General features: G+C 49.5%; 1 pseudogene; it reads left to right on the top strand.

The window, feature by feature from the left end:
* LOC102843768 overlaps positions 1-14,564 on the top strand; it is a 78,584-nt pseudogene extending 64,020 nt beyond the window's left edge.
* Positions 14,565-15,006: the final 442 nt, after the last annotated feature.

Raw genomic sequence — 15,006 nt, 5'->3', positions numbered from 1 at the left:
TTTCCAGGACGAATCTATTTGTTTTCCTAGCAGTCCATGGTATTCTCAACACTCTTCTCCAGCACCACAGCTCAAAGGCATCAATTCTCCTTCTATCCTCTTTGGTCATTGTCCAACTCTCTGATGCATAACAAGTGATAGCAAAGACCATGGCCTGTATCAAACACACCTTCGTCTCAAGAGAGACACCATTGCTCTTCAGTACTTTGGAGAGGTCCCTAACAGCAGACTTTCCCATGACAATGCGCCTTTTAATTTCCTGGCTACTGGTGCCAAGACTATTGACTGGGGAGCCAAGCAAACTAAAGCTGTGTACAATCTCAATCTCTTCACCATCCATCCTGATGCTGCCAATTGGTCCAGTGGTGAGAATCTTTGTCTTCTTGACATTGAGCCTCAATCCATATTGTAGGCTGCAGTCCTTGACACTCTGCAGCAGGCGCTTCAGGTCCTCTTCAGTTTCAGCAAGCAGGGTTGTGTCATCTGTATAATGCAGATTGTTGATAAATTGTCCACCAATCTTGACCCCACATTTCTCCTCATAGAGCCCAGCCTCCCGGATAATCTGTTCTGCATATAGGTTGAAAAGGTATGGAGATAAGATGCATCCCTGGAGTACGCCCTCCCAATTTTGAACCATGCAGTGTTCCCTTGCTCTGTTCTGACGACTTCCTCCTGGTCCAAGTATAGGTTTCGCATGTATAAATAAATTCTGATGGTATTGTCTCCAAAAAGCTGCACTACTAAGCCAAAGGACATTGCTCTCTGGCAGTTGAAATCCATCAGTAACTCCATAGGAGGGTAATCTCCTCCTATGCAATTTACAGCCTTGGAAATTCACTGGTAGGTCAGATATATGCCAGTTCTCCAACTTGACGACAATTTATTTATATATGATATATTTAATATATTTATCTATTATATAAAATATATATATATATAAATTTACATATATAATATATATGTGTGTATATATATAATTTGTTGTGATGAGCTATAGTCATCAACTATGACTCAGGCAACTCTATGCACAGCAGCTCTGAATCCTGCTCTATCCAGAGCCAATCTCCCTGTTTCCAACACACCTACCCTCATTTCTCCAGTTATTGTGTCAGTTCATCTCATCCAGGGTCTTCCTCTCCTGCTCTGTCCTGTGACCCTTCCAAGCATGATATCCTGTTCCAAAGACTGGTCCCTCTTGGCTACATGCCCAAAAGATGTGAGATGGAATCATAAAATCCTTGCTTCCAAGGAGCCTCTTGGTTTCACCCTCTCCAGGACAGACCTGTTAGTTTTCTTGGCTCTTTTCCACCACCACAACTCAAAGACAGCAATTCTTCTTCTCTCATCTGTATATATAGAATCACACACATATATAATCACATATACATTTATCATATATATGCTCAAACTTACCATCTCCACCATTGACATTAATGGGCATTAATTACATTTATAATGTTGTCAACCATTTCCACTATCTATCCCCACTAGATTCTTGTAAGAGGCACACTCCTCCATTTGTTTGGGCTGGTGAGATGACACCTCCTTTCTCTGAGCAGCCCTCTCAAATCCCCCAGTGCTTGGTAGAGGTCAGCAAGCCTGCTGATGTCCAGTTTCCAGAAGTGAGCTCATGGGGCAGCCATGTAAACAGATGAGAGGAAATAGCATGAAAGGATGAGCCTGGGTTTGTGTATGCATGTGTACCTGTGTGCGCATGTACATACAGGTGTGTGCATGTCTACGTGTGAGCGGGTGGGTCCTGTTTCCCAGATCTAACTAGTTTAAGCAGAACAATCCAGGCTTCTGTGACCTCAGTTTCACCAAGTTGTGCCCAGGACACCCGTAGCCCCCTGAGTTGTGGCCTTCCTTGGGCCAGGTGTAGGTAGCGCTATCCCACATCTTTACCCCCAAAGTCCACAGCTTTCTTTCCTGCCCCAGCATCCTCTTTACCTTCTGAGGTCTGGGAGCGGTATGGTGGGGTGAGGGGCAGAGTGAGGGGTAGGGCCAGTACAAGGTAGTTATTTACAAAGCCCATGCCCTCAGGACCCTTGTCCTGGACAACAATTACAGACCCTTAATTAACTAGACTGCCGCTGTCTAGTACTAGTTAATGAATATAAATCAGATAGTTTATAGTTAGCAAGCAGGGACTGGACTGGCAAAGGTCTGAATTCCAATGTAGAATGCCTGAGGATAGGAACATGCCCTCCACAGCAGAGGGCAGGTACCCGTGCGGGCAGCACGGGCGGAGAGGGGTCAGCCTCCCGTCCCACCTTGCACTTGGGCTCTGAGCACACGCACACAGGTGTCCATGCAGCTGGTGGTGTGCAGAGGGAATACCCTGCACAGTCCATTCCTGGTACACACTCTGTTTTACACCCACAAAAGCACACAACACATACATACTCAAGGCCACCCTATCCACATCACAGTAGAAAGCGCCCCATAGGTTTTACAGTGGCTGATTTTTTTTAAGACATAGATCATCGGAAAGGAATCTTGGTGGTGTGGTGGATTACATTCTGGGCTGCTAACCAAAATCCAGTTTGAATCCAATAGTTCAAGGGAGAAAGGTGGTACAGATTCCTGCCCCAAAGATTGGAGGCCTAGTCTGCAGGGAGTTGTGCAAACCTAGTGAGGACGCTTCTCTGGTGGTTTGAATCCATCAGTGAGTGGTTCAGAGGGGAAAAAGAGGAGCTGTCTCCTCCTGTGAGATTTATAGCCCTGGAAACTCAGTAGGGAGGGTCAACTATGATTCAGTTCTGACTCGACAGCAATGAGTTTAAGAGAACGTTAGACCTTTGTTCTGAGGTGCCTCTAGGTGGACTCCATCCTCTAACCTTTCATTTAGCAGCCAAGCACCTTAACCATTTGTTATATCTAAATTCTGAAGACCAAGTGAGGCACACGATCGGAGCCCCCTTCCATAGCATGAAGTCACTGAGCTCACAGACTCACTGGGCTGAGCAGGGACTGTGGGGAGGGTGGCTGCAGATGTGGAAGTCTGATTCTGGGTGAAGAAACTTCTAGAATGTGCAGGGAATTTCCCCTAGGCTTTTACAGCTGCAGAAGAGCTAAACTGACAGGGCCAGCCTAACTCAGGGCCTGGTTTCCTAATTTTGGAGAGCCTGTGCTTGGTTTAATGCTCTTGTGATCCATTTAAGGCACAAATAGTTAAGTACTTGGCTGTTATAGAAAGCTTGGTGTCTCAAACCTACCTAGCGGTGCCTTGAAGAAACATGCCTGGGTATAGTATTCTTGGTTGACGGTTGTGTTCTTTGAGTGTTTAATGTCTAGAATTTATAAAATACTTGAGCACCACACAAGATAAAATTAAATAATCCAATTAGAAAAAATGGGTACAGGATATGAACAGACACTTCACCAAAGAAGATGACATTCAGATGGCCAACAAGCACATGAAGAAATGTTCAAAATCCCTAGCTCTAAGAGAGATGCAAATCAAAACAACTATGAGATATCATCTCACCCCAGTAAGAATAGCAAAATTTAATAGAACAGCAAGCAACAAATGCTGGCGAGGTTGTGGAGAAACTGAAACCCTTATTTACTGTTGGTGGGAGTGTAAAGCGGTGCAACCACTGTGGAAGGCGGTATGGCGCTTTCTCAAAAAGTTGTAAATAGAGATACCATTTGACTCAGCAATTTCACTACTGGGAATATATCCCAAAGAGACCATAACTGACATCCAAGCAGATATATGCACACCCATGTTTATCTTGGCTCTGTTCATAATAGCAAGGAGTTGGAAACAACCCAGGTGCCCATCAACAAATGAATGGATAGAGAAACTGTGGTATATTCACACAATGGAATACTACGCTGCATTGAAAAACAAGGAACTCATGAAATATTATTCAAAATGGATGACTCTGGAGGACATTATACTGAGTGAAATATCTCAGCGTAAAAGGACAAATATTGCATGGTGCCACTGCTGTAAAATGGTACTGATATCAGGGTTGGGGTAAGACTGAGAAAAACTGGATAAATTGTGTATACTGCACTGAAACAGATGAGGGAGTGAATAATTTAAAAGCGATGTATGATAGGGTATTATCGTTATCACAAGAGTCCACAATTAAGGAAATAGTGGAATGTACTTGGGGCGGTGGGAGGGGTACAGGGCGATTGTGTACCAGGGAGGGAGTCTTTCTTTTACTTTTAAAAGAGAGGAGCGAACTGGGTGGGGGCGGGGGGGGGGGCGGCTGGGCAGGGAGGGAAGTGCAGCAATGAATGAATGGAAATTCAAAATCTCTGTAAATGTTCATTAAAATTACTAATAAAAAAAGAAAAGAAAAGCATGCCTGGTGATCTGCGCATCAAGATTAGAGATGAGAAAACTCAACAGCATAGAATTAATTGCTTGTGGTTTTGGTTTGAGTTGGAATCAACTCGATGGCAGTGGATTCAGTTTGGTTTGGTCACTGTCCAGAAAGCCTTATTAACTTTTAAGAAGAAGCCCCTGCATTTTCATTCTATACTGACCTCAGCAAATTTTGCTGTCAGTCCTGCCTTAGCTCTTACTAGTGTAGGGACAGAGCTGTGTGCCAAGTTTAAGACCCGGGAGCCAGTTTTAGGGGGTCTTTGAACAGAGTTCTACTGACAAGGATCACTCATGCAAAGTGCATTTTACCTACACCTGGGCTTTACCCTGCTGGCTTTGTCACCTGGACGAGTCACCTCACCTCCAGAGTTCCCAGCTCCGGCTTCCAAGGAGATGATCTCTCAGCTCCATTCTAGCTCAGTTCTCTTTTTCCCAGGAAGAGGCCAAACCTCCTTGGAATCTAACAGTATGCACACAAACACACCCCACATGTGTGTACAAACACACACGCAGCTGAGCCAAATCTCAGCACAGAACAGTGTTATCGCCTCCGGAGAGGTGAGTGAGGGCGTCCCACACCCTGGCAAGTCCGGACAAGCTGCTTCTAAAATCCAGAGGACAGCCAACACCTTTCCCCGGCTTGTTTACTCTCCTCCTGGGGGTGAGGGGGGTCCAGCTGCAGGGGGTGGTGGTGGTTATGGCTTGTGTGGGGCCAGATAAACTAATCAGGCCGGGAGGGGTGACAATTATTTACTTCTCCCAGGCCCCCTGCCGGGAGAGCTGTGGGGAGAAGGGGAAGGATTTGTGGGTTTTGAGACAAAGGAAAATGATCCTATGGCCAGTCTCATGTGGCAGCAAGCAGAGAGAGCTGGGAGAGCTCAATGACAAACCAGGCCAGGGGGAGCTGGGGGTGCATGGGCAGGTATTGGAGGTAGCCCCAAAGTGCCTGGAGCCACAGAAGGAAAAGAAGTCTCACAGTCTCACCCCATACTCCTCTGCTCCTGGTTGAGTTCTAGTTTTCCTCCTGGTCATTGGGGCGAGGGGTGTGGGGCTCTCTCATGTGCTACCTGTCTGGGGAGGGCAGCCTGACCCCCCAGTGATTTTCCTGGCAGCTGTGTAGGGGGACCCTCAGCTCCTGTCCTTGTCTGACAGCCCGCAGGAGGAGCACTCGTCCACTGGTCCTGGCGACTCTTTCTTTTCCAGGAGAGATGCTCAGCTCAGCAGGTATGTCTTTCTCTGGTGTTCAGAGAGAGGTATCCCTCACATCTACCTAAACCACCTTGAAGAAAGAGAAAAGAGACAAGGGCTTCCACAGAGACCTAATGCAACAAGGAGATAAAAGATGTGGTAACTTCCCCCTAGTTCCCTCTTGGGGTACTGGAAGGTAGTCAATCCCCTAACACCTCAATCCTTTCTTGGTGTGGAAATCATGGAAATCACATAAACCCCAGAGGTAGAGGAGAACTCATGCTGGTTTCAGGCTCCAGAGAGAAGCAGGAAGCAGAAGGACTCATCCTGGGGACTCTGAAGCTTGTACAAGGTTCCCAACAACATGTCTTGAACCTTTTTATGGGCCGAGAGCATCTGCTGATCACAGATCACAGGAGAGACACAGGAGCGGTGCCAGCAATGAAATTTACAGAAGTCAGAGAAGGACTTGGAAGGGATTTGTTTTATAACCCAATCCCAAACTTAACTCTCAGCAGAGAGCTGCCATACACACCCTGGAAGGCCAGAGGACATCTCATCGAGAGAAACCCAGCTTCTGGAGCTGGGGTGGCTGGGAGGAGGTTGCTTTTTGGTTTTGTTTTTGGTGCAAATCTGGCCAGGTTCCTCTGTGGAGAGACATAGTCTCAACTTCATGCAGAGCATAAATTAACCCCTTGGGCACTGAAATCTAGCCAGAGGTCCCTCAGAAAAAAGGCATGGCAATCTACTTCTGAAATAAAACCATAGCTATCAAAAACCCTACAGAGCAAAATTCTACCTTGAAATGCATGGGATCTCCATGAGTCAGAATCAACTCAACAACAACTTGTATGATTTGAGTTTAAGACACTCTCCGATGCTCCAGGGTGAACTGTGTTGTCCTTAACCCTTACATGTATGAAATATAATGAAGACGCTCTGGTTCTAAAAGGATTAAGGATGGAATGTAACACCACTTAATCCCATGGAGGTCCTGATGGAGGTAAGGGAAGTTTCCCTAGGGTGTGGCCTGTAACACCTTTTATCTCACTAGAGTTAAAAAGGGAGAAAGATAGCAGAGAGGGAGCCTCAGAACCACCAAGAAAGAGTTTTCAAGAGTGGAGTGTTTGCTTTGGACTCAAGTCTGTTCAAGGAAGCTCCTTGATACAGAGAAGGCCAGGATACATGGAGATCTCCAAAGAACATCTGACCAGATGCTGAAGGAAGCAGGACCTCTCTCCTGAACCAGTCCAGAGAGCGGGTCTTCCCCCAGAGCTGGCACTCTGAATTGGGACTTCTAATCTTCTGAAATGTCTATTCATTAAAGCCATGCACTTGTGGTATCTCTGTACTAACAGTGTAGAGAACTAAGATAGATGCCAAGGGCTCTGTGGTCTTAATCATGGACAACTTCCCAGGAGGCATAAAGCTGAGAGACCCTTAAAGAAGGTCAAAGATGAGCCTGAGCTGAGATGGAAGATGGTGCTCGAGTGGCCCCGGGCCTGTCTCTGAGCTCAGCAGGTGAGGTGCAACCATCAAACTGGAGGTAAAGAGAGGAATTACGGAGCTCAGGAGGCCGATGAGTTCCTGAGGATCAACTGACATCACCCCAAGATGTATGACCCAGGGAGGGCCTCGGGCTCATCCGTAGCTCAGAACTGGCAGGTTGGAGACTGGGCAGGCTGGCCAGGCACCTGTGCGCACTGCCTTCCCTGGCTGCACGGCAGGGAGAAGGCAGTTTAGGTTCACACCTTTCCATCCACTCTCAGCCTTCTCAGAGCTCACCTCTTCCACAGGCCTCCTCAGACTGGGTCCCACGTGACAGCCCCTCTCCTCCTACTCCCCCAAATATCTCCTTCAAGATCCAGAGAGGCAGGCGGGAGGGCACTTCCAAGACTCTCATGAACTCTGCTGGGATTGAAAACCTGAGGAGAGATGAAGAGTTGGCATGGCTGTACCACTAGGTACAGAACTTGTATGAGTTCTACAAGTAAAATTTTCTACCTGTGGGTGGTGGTGAGATTGGTCCCTGATTTCACCTGAGGCTCTCCAGTAAGACAAGTGTGTATGCGAGTTCTGACTTGAAATTCTTACTATGACTCCCAAGGAAGCCCCTAACCCAGTTAAAACTTTTCCAGCACCACCGGGCTATGGGTCCTGGAAGGTGGCACCTAGGTGGAATTGGAAGAGAAGATGGGGTGTGTGTGTGTCTGTGTCTGTGTGTCTGTGTATCTCTGTGTGTGGAAGGATGGTGTGCTGGAGTTTTCTCAGGCCTCCCCAGCTAGTCTGTCCCCTCTGGAAAAACAGGAAAACAACAACAGAGGCAACGGAGGTGGAAAAGCCAGCACACACACACGTCTTCTTGTTGTCAGGTGTCTGCTACTTGGTTCCAATGCGGAGCGATCCTATGAACATCAGAATGAAATCCTGCCCGGCCATGTGCATAGTCTCACAGTCTCATAGTCTCTGCTGTAGTTGAGCCCTGCGGTTTAACATTACTATGAATGCTAATTTTTTTCACAACCAAGCACAGTGTGCACTTACACACGACCAGGAGAGGGAGTGGGGAGGCTGTACGACCCCACACAGGCCCTGACTCTTAAGTGTTGTCTCCCCATTTTCCAGACAAAACCTCCACCAGATATGATAAAGCCTTGGCCAGCCCAGCCTGCACCAGGGATGAGTGTTTGGAGAGAGGCAGGAAAGCGAGGAAAGGTTGACTGCCTTCTCCCCCCTCCCCCCGCCCTTAGCGTGGGTGACACCGGCAAGAAGCGAGCAGCTGACCCGGGTTTGAATTTAGAGTGTTCATTAATACGATATTATGCCATATGCTCCCGCACACTGTCTCCCTCTAATGCAGCCGCCAATTTGCTGAGCAGCCCTAATTAGTAATGGTATAATGAGAGTATTCAGAGGGTAATGGGGTGGGAGGGGGCATGGGGGAAGAGCCCCGGTGGTGCAATGTTTTAGCACTTGGCTGCTAACTGAAAGGTCAGCAGTTCTAACCTACCGGCCACTCCTCAGGAGGAAGAGGTCTGCTCCTAAAAAGGCTCACAGCCTTGGAAACAGGACAGTTCTGCTCTATCTCACAGGGTCCTACAACGCTGGCAGGAGTTAGAGTTGACTTGAAGGCAAAAGGTGATGTGATGCTGGGGACAGGAGTGCTCCTGATCATTCAGGGAGGGACAGGGAGGGTCTGGCTGCAGAGGGCTCGCCTGCCACCCGAGCCCCAGAAGGCAAGGGGCCTCCCCCACACCAGATCTCTGGGAGCAGAGGCTCAAAGCTTTGCAGTGGGGCCAGCTGCAAGGGGGCAGCAGGTAGTTAGAATGAAGCGAGGACCTGGGTGCAGGGCCAGCAAGGATGGTCCTTTGTTTTCTAACCGCAGGTGGACCACAGAGCAAAGGTGGTGGTGTGTGTCTGTGTGTGTCATGAGCGCTAGGTCTCTTGGGCACACACACTCCATGGCCCCTCTGTCCTGGCTTCACGCTGAGTGAGCAGCGCAAGTGCTAGTGACTCTGACACCAGAGCTCCTTTCCTGCCTTAACTCACAAGCCTTGGCAGATGGCGCGCTCAATGCGGTTTATCAAGTGGGAAGACTGAGGCTTAGAAAAAGTCAAAGGTGTCCCAGCTGGTGAAGGAGCAGGGACTGGTCACCAAGACCATCAGACTCCAGAGGTGGACTTGCTCAGCTTGACTGTGATTCTGAGGATGTCATGGTCATGGATGGGGACACCAGAGCACAATGGAGGGGTTATGGGTTTGCAGGCAACAGGCACAGGGCTGGCCTGATTGTTCACATTTCTCTTTTTTCCTTACCCGTGAATTTTTTTTTCTGTCTCTCCACCCCATACTTTGTGGTTTCTAGTTTTCCAGTCTCTGTCCCCAGGGTGAGACAATTCACAGGATCCTCAGTTGAGAAGTCACTCTCAACGAGGCCCCTCAGCCAATGCTGTGCCAGTTGCAGCCTCAGCCTGGCCAGTGTGAACCACTGAGCTGAGTTAGAGCCAAGTCCGCCCCTAATCAGAGGTGAATTTCAAAGAGGGACTGGCAGCCACAAAGAGCATGAGAGACTTGTGCCCCAGCTTCTGGGCTGCCCCCTCCTCTAAACCTCCCAGCTCTAAGGGTGTCAGGTGGGATCCAAATCTCTGAGCTCCCATTGCCAGTGTCCTCCCCTCCTGTTCTCTCCTTCCCTGGCGCGGCTGGGCAGCACTCCCTCCCCGGGTGATCGCAGCTCTCCTGCAAGCCCACAATCAGGAGATGAAATATTCATCACGTACATATTGGCTCCTCCAGCGGCTTTTAGGGAAAGCAAATGAGACTGACTCCAGGGAGGAAATGAGTGTGAGGCGTGGAGGGTGGAGGGCACTACTGAGGATAAGGGTGAGAAGATGCCTCCCAGCTTCAGCTTCCCTTGGAGGAGCCAGCTTTTGGGGGATAGGATGCACCTTATATTTCAAGTGTCCTCCAGTGATTCCCCCAATATATTTACCTCCCCACCACACTTAGAGCTCCCACCTCTTCTCTTCCAAGTCAGGAGTTTTATCATTGCACATCCACGCGGAGTGGTGAGACACGGATCCACTCAGGTCACAGGCACTCTGGTCCAGACACTGTTCCAGGCACTGAGCCTACGAGGGCGGGAGTTGAGTGATACTCAGTTGTGCAAGCAAGACAGCCAAGTCCCTGAGCTCAAGGAGGACACAGGTAACAGCCTCACAAATTCTCAAGGGAGCCCAGGTGACAGAGTCTGCACGAGGTTGTGCTGCTCACCCAAAGACACACACAGTAAACACTGTGATAATAAACATTGACATGTAAGAATATTTCAGGTGGCGGGTGAGTTCAACAACAGAGGTGTTTTCGTTTTGATGGACAAACAAGGTTTGAGAAGGCAACATTGGAGCTGAGACCTGGATAGTGGGGAGGAACTTGCCAAGCAAAGAAACAGCAAGAGTAAAGGCCTAGAGGTGGGAAGCACTTAGAGTATTCAAGGAACAGCCAGGGAGGTCATGGTGGCCCTGACTCAGGTGGAGAGTGAGATTGAAGGAGGCTGTGAGGCCTCATTGATCAGGGAGGACTGGAGTTGATTGGAAGGGCACAGGGAAGGAAAGTCTTTGAGGAAGCAGGAAAGGCACTGGATTTGCAGCTGGGGCGCTAGAGGTGTGCTCTGAAGCTGGGTCTTCCAGCTTCCTCATCTATGAAATGGGCGCAGGAAAGTCCAGCTCCCAGGGCTGCAGTGAGGGTCAATTAAGATCATTGCTGCAAAAGTGTGTTGCTCTTTGACTAATCGAACATACTCCTTTTCCCCACCCCTGGGTAAATCTTTAAATATCTCTGCCTGGACAATACCAAGCCATAGCATTTTGGAAGCCTAGCATGGAGGAAGACTATTGAGACCTGCCACTCAATGAGTATTTCTTGAGCAATCATTGCATGCCTGGCACTACGTTGGTGCTAGGATACAGCTAGGAATAAGATAAGACTCATTGTGTGGACAACAGAATGGTTTGACTAACTCATCTCATAGGATATGGCAAAGTTGAGGCCACACAATGTGAATGAGAACCCAGGTCCCCTTATCACAGGTCCAGTGTTCTCTCCTGGATTCAGACAGTGGGCACCATTCCCTAAATCTAGCAGACAGGTTCTCCCGTATCAAATTCCATTTGGAAAGGAAGGTAGTTCCTGTTCCCTTGGGGTGATGAATTCTGAGGGTACCAGAAAGCTTTCTGGAAGAGGTGGCATCTGTGGTGAGTCTTTAAGGAGAAATGAATCTTGTTTGCCTGCAGGGAAACAGTGCTGACAGAAGCAAAGGATGAGCAAAGGCTTGGTGGTAGGAATGCGTGGGGCATGTGTGTTAAACAGTGGCTGGGTCTTCAGAGAGCAGGAAGGGATGTATCTGGAGGGGCATGCAGAATGCAGTTTCCCAGCAGTGGGGAGGCTGTTTTGAGATGGGAATGACAAGCTCTGGCAGCATCAGAGAGGGAGAAAAGGAGGCCTGGAGATGGTGCGCAGGCTGTGGCAGGGCCCAGGTGAGTGTTAATGGAGGACTCCACCGGGGTGGTGGCAGTGGCTAGAAGAGAAAGGAACAATCAGGAGCCAGCCCAAGATGAAGAGTGGGGAGCAGGAGGGAGGGAGGGCGGAGACAAAGAGCTCTCAGAAGATGGGAGATTTAGCTGTTCTTTATTGATTCCACGAACATTTCCTGAGCACCTGCAGAGGGTCAAGCCCTGTGCCATTCAGGCAGGAAATTGAGCAAAATTGTGCAAAACTTGAAGGCTCACGATGGGGTGGGGAGCGGGGAGGTGGGGGCAACGGGGTCATCTGACCAGTGATGTCCTTCTCAGAGCCTTGATTTTGCTCTCTGTAAAATGGAGGCATTTTAAATTGCTTTGAAACAGCCCCCAGCACCAGAGGGAACACTGGCTTTAAGAAGCTGCTGCTAGAGAGACGCTCAGAGTTCTGGAGAAGCAAGCTGGTGAATTGTAGGGTACTAAGGAGGATGGACTTTGTTGAGGTTGGGCAGACAAGGCGAGCAGGATCCAGGTGCCTTCCACATGAGAAAACAGACCCAGGAAAGGGACGCTTCAGGAGCAGGGATTATGGCAGTGAGTCCTCCAATAAGAATGACTGCTAAAAAGAAAATGTAAAAAATTAAAAACAAAAACAAAACAAACAAAAAAGAAATGACAAACAAAACAAAACAAACAAAAGAGGAGATGTCATCTCTTCCAGAAATGTTTCCTGATGTCTTCCTCTAAGAGTAGCTTTTCATGCATTGCTGTTACTGTCAGATGCCTTCAAGTCAGTTGTGACTCACAGCAACCCGGTGTACAACAGGATGACACACTGCCCTGTCCTGTGTCCTCCTCCCAATCGTTGCTATGCCTGCTCTGAGCTATTGTTGGGACCACTGTACAAAATCCCTCTTGTTGAGGGTTTCCCTCTTTCTCACTAACCCTCTACCAATCACAGTGTTCTTCTCCAGAGTCTGTTTCCTCCTGATCATGTACCCAAGATAAGGTCAGTTGGACTCTTATAATCTGAAACAGGTGCTGGTAGCGTCCCCATTTTCCAGATGAAGCTGCAGAGACCCAGGTTGCTGAGACCTGTCAGGAAGGTGACAAGAGGCAGAATTGGAACTCGGACTCCCACTTAACATCTGGCACTAGACTTTTCCTCAGATCCTTTCTTCTGATAACCCTCCTTTGACCTAGGACTGTCTTCAGATGTCTGCCCCACACCATCAGGCAGTAGCCCCACCTTCTGGCTGCAGTATGGAGTGGGAGAATCCAGGGCACCTTGATGAGAGTGGAAATGCTGGAAGAGATCCACAGAGGGCAGGTAAAATTTGAGCTTGCCAAGATGGGGGAGGGAAGGACATTCCAAGAGTGACCTTTGTGTGCCTGGGACTAAAGTGCAGTGGCCCTCCAGCATGATTTAGAGCTAAGGGGTGCTGCACAGGGAACCTCCTTGCTCCCCATCCCAGCACCAGTTTTCCAGGAAGTTTGGAGTCTCCACCCCCCTCCCCCACCCACCAGGGTGAAGGTTTGTGGGGAATGTTCTCCCGCAGAACTCGGCACGAAATAAATTCCTTTCTTACTCTGCAAATGACACTGCACATAAATATTCAGTAAATTAGCAGCACGCTTTTATAGATTTATCAGTCATTGCAGGCACAAAATGACAGGCAATGTTGTAGCTGAAATATTAATGCTGACAAATTAATGATTTCTGAGTAAATGATGTCATTTTTGCACCGTTTCATTAAAATTTACTCACTTCTGCTTCATTTCTGGACCTAAAAAAAAATTAAAATCATTTCTTTCTCTCTTTCTTCTTTCTTTTCAGAGTGGGATCGGTTCCCAAACCTGAGAGGGACATAAATTTTCACCAACAGCACCCTGGAAACAGAGATGGGTAGCCCTTCAGCGGCAGCATCTCCCTGGCCTTTTGGGGCCCTAGGGTGAGGCTCACCTGGGTCCCCCAGACGGTTCTGGGCCCTCTAGGGCCTGCCACACCATTAGCCCAGCTGGATCCTGCAAAGCAGTTTCTCTAGGTCAAGTGCAGATGACAGTAGCTATTGTAGGGGAAAGTGGCCAGCCACTTTGGGGAGAGGGTTTGTGTTCTGGTGAGGGGCCCCAAAGGGAAGGAGAAGGAGCAAGTCATTGTCTGCACCCAGTTGGAAACCCAGAGAGCGCCTCCCCCAATACCCTGCATGGCCTCTCTTGCAATACATTTGGGGAATAATTAATTCCTGCAACTTGTGCAGTTGGTAAAGGCTCACCAAGGCCCTCAGAAACCAACAAATCCACATCCAGATCTACATCCAGATCTCACCGCTTACACTGTGTGACCCAGGGCGCTTATCACTGTCTCTCTGAGCCTGTTTGTCCTTCCCTAACCAATTCATTTCTGAAGTGTTTGGGACAGATTAAATGGGACGACGCTTGCAAATGGGCAAGCTCCTCAACCGGGATCCCCTTTCCTCCACCAGGGACGCCCTCCCCAGCCTTGCAGCCGCCCTCGCGCGCCACCTTCGGAAGGAGAGGAGCGTGCGGGGCGGGGCAGCGAGGTCCCCGCAGGCGGGGCGCATGGGGGTGACGGATCCCGGCCCTGGGAAGTGAGGTCCCACGCCCCGCGTCGCCGCCCCGGGTTAGGTATAGGTGCAAACGACCTCGCTGGCCCTGCACGCGGAATGGCAAGCGGCGAGGCAGAGCGAGGCCCTGAGGACACAAAGGAGAGAGAAGCGCAGGAGGTGAGCGCTCGGGCGCTGGTCCGGCCCCGCCTTATCGGGCCATCTCCTGGCTAATTCGGGTCGGGGCGGGTCTCCTATCTCCTGCTTAGCTCGCTGGCCTCTGGGAAAATGGAAATGGAAATGAAGTTGGAGGCACGAGAAGATCGTTGCAACCACGGGGCGGAGGCGGGCACGCTCATTGCCCGGCAGCTGCGCCCTCGGCGGCTGCCCTTGGCGCTGCCCTTGGCCAGGTGGAATAAGGAGGAGACGCCCCAGGGAAACCCCTAACCACTGATTCCGGGTGCTGTCCCCGCCCAGCTTACTCACAGGGGCAGCAGGTTAGGGCTGGGGTGAGGAGGCCACAGGACAGCTGTGGGGGCGCTGGGCTGTGATGGTGCACGTTCGTCCAGCGTTTATTATGTCAGGCTTTGTGCCAGGTGCGTAAAGGGAGTTATTCTCTCTTTTTAACTACCATACCCCAGGTTCCAAGGCAGGTGGAACAGTAATTGTACCCGTTTTCATATATGTGAACACTGAGGTGCCCCGAGTCACATCTAACTCAGGGGAAGCTAACAGAGTGGCAGGAAGGCCTCTCCACTGTAAATCGCCAGGGAGGAGATGGAATAGCTCTCTCCCGAGGAGCAACTAGTAGGTTCTAACCACCAGGGAGGCGCCGCATTGGGGTTAGCAGCTCTCTAATCGCTGTGCCACCACAGGTAGCCAAGTGCTT

Source organism: Elephantulus edwardii, unplaced genomic scaffold (genome assembly GCF_000299155.1).
Source record: "Elephantulus edwardii isolate Elephantulus edwardi_28Jun2011 unplaced genomic scaffold, EleEdw1.0 scaffold00257, whole genome shotgun sequence".
NCBI lineage: Eukaryota > Metazoa > Chordata > Mammalia > Macroscelidea > Macroscelididae > Elephantulus > Elephantulus edwardii.
Note: the sequence above shows the minus strand (reverse complement) of the source record. Positions and strands in the feature narration are given on the sequence as shown.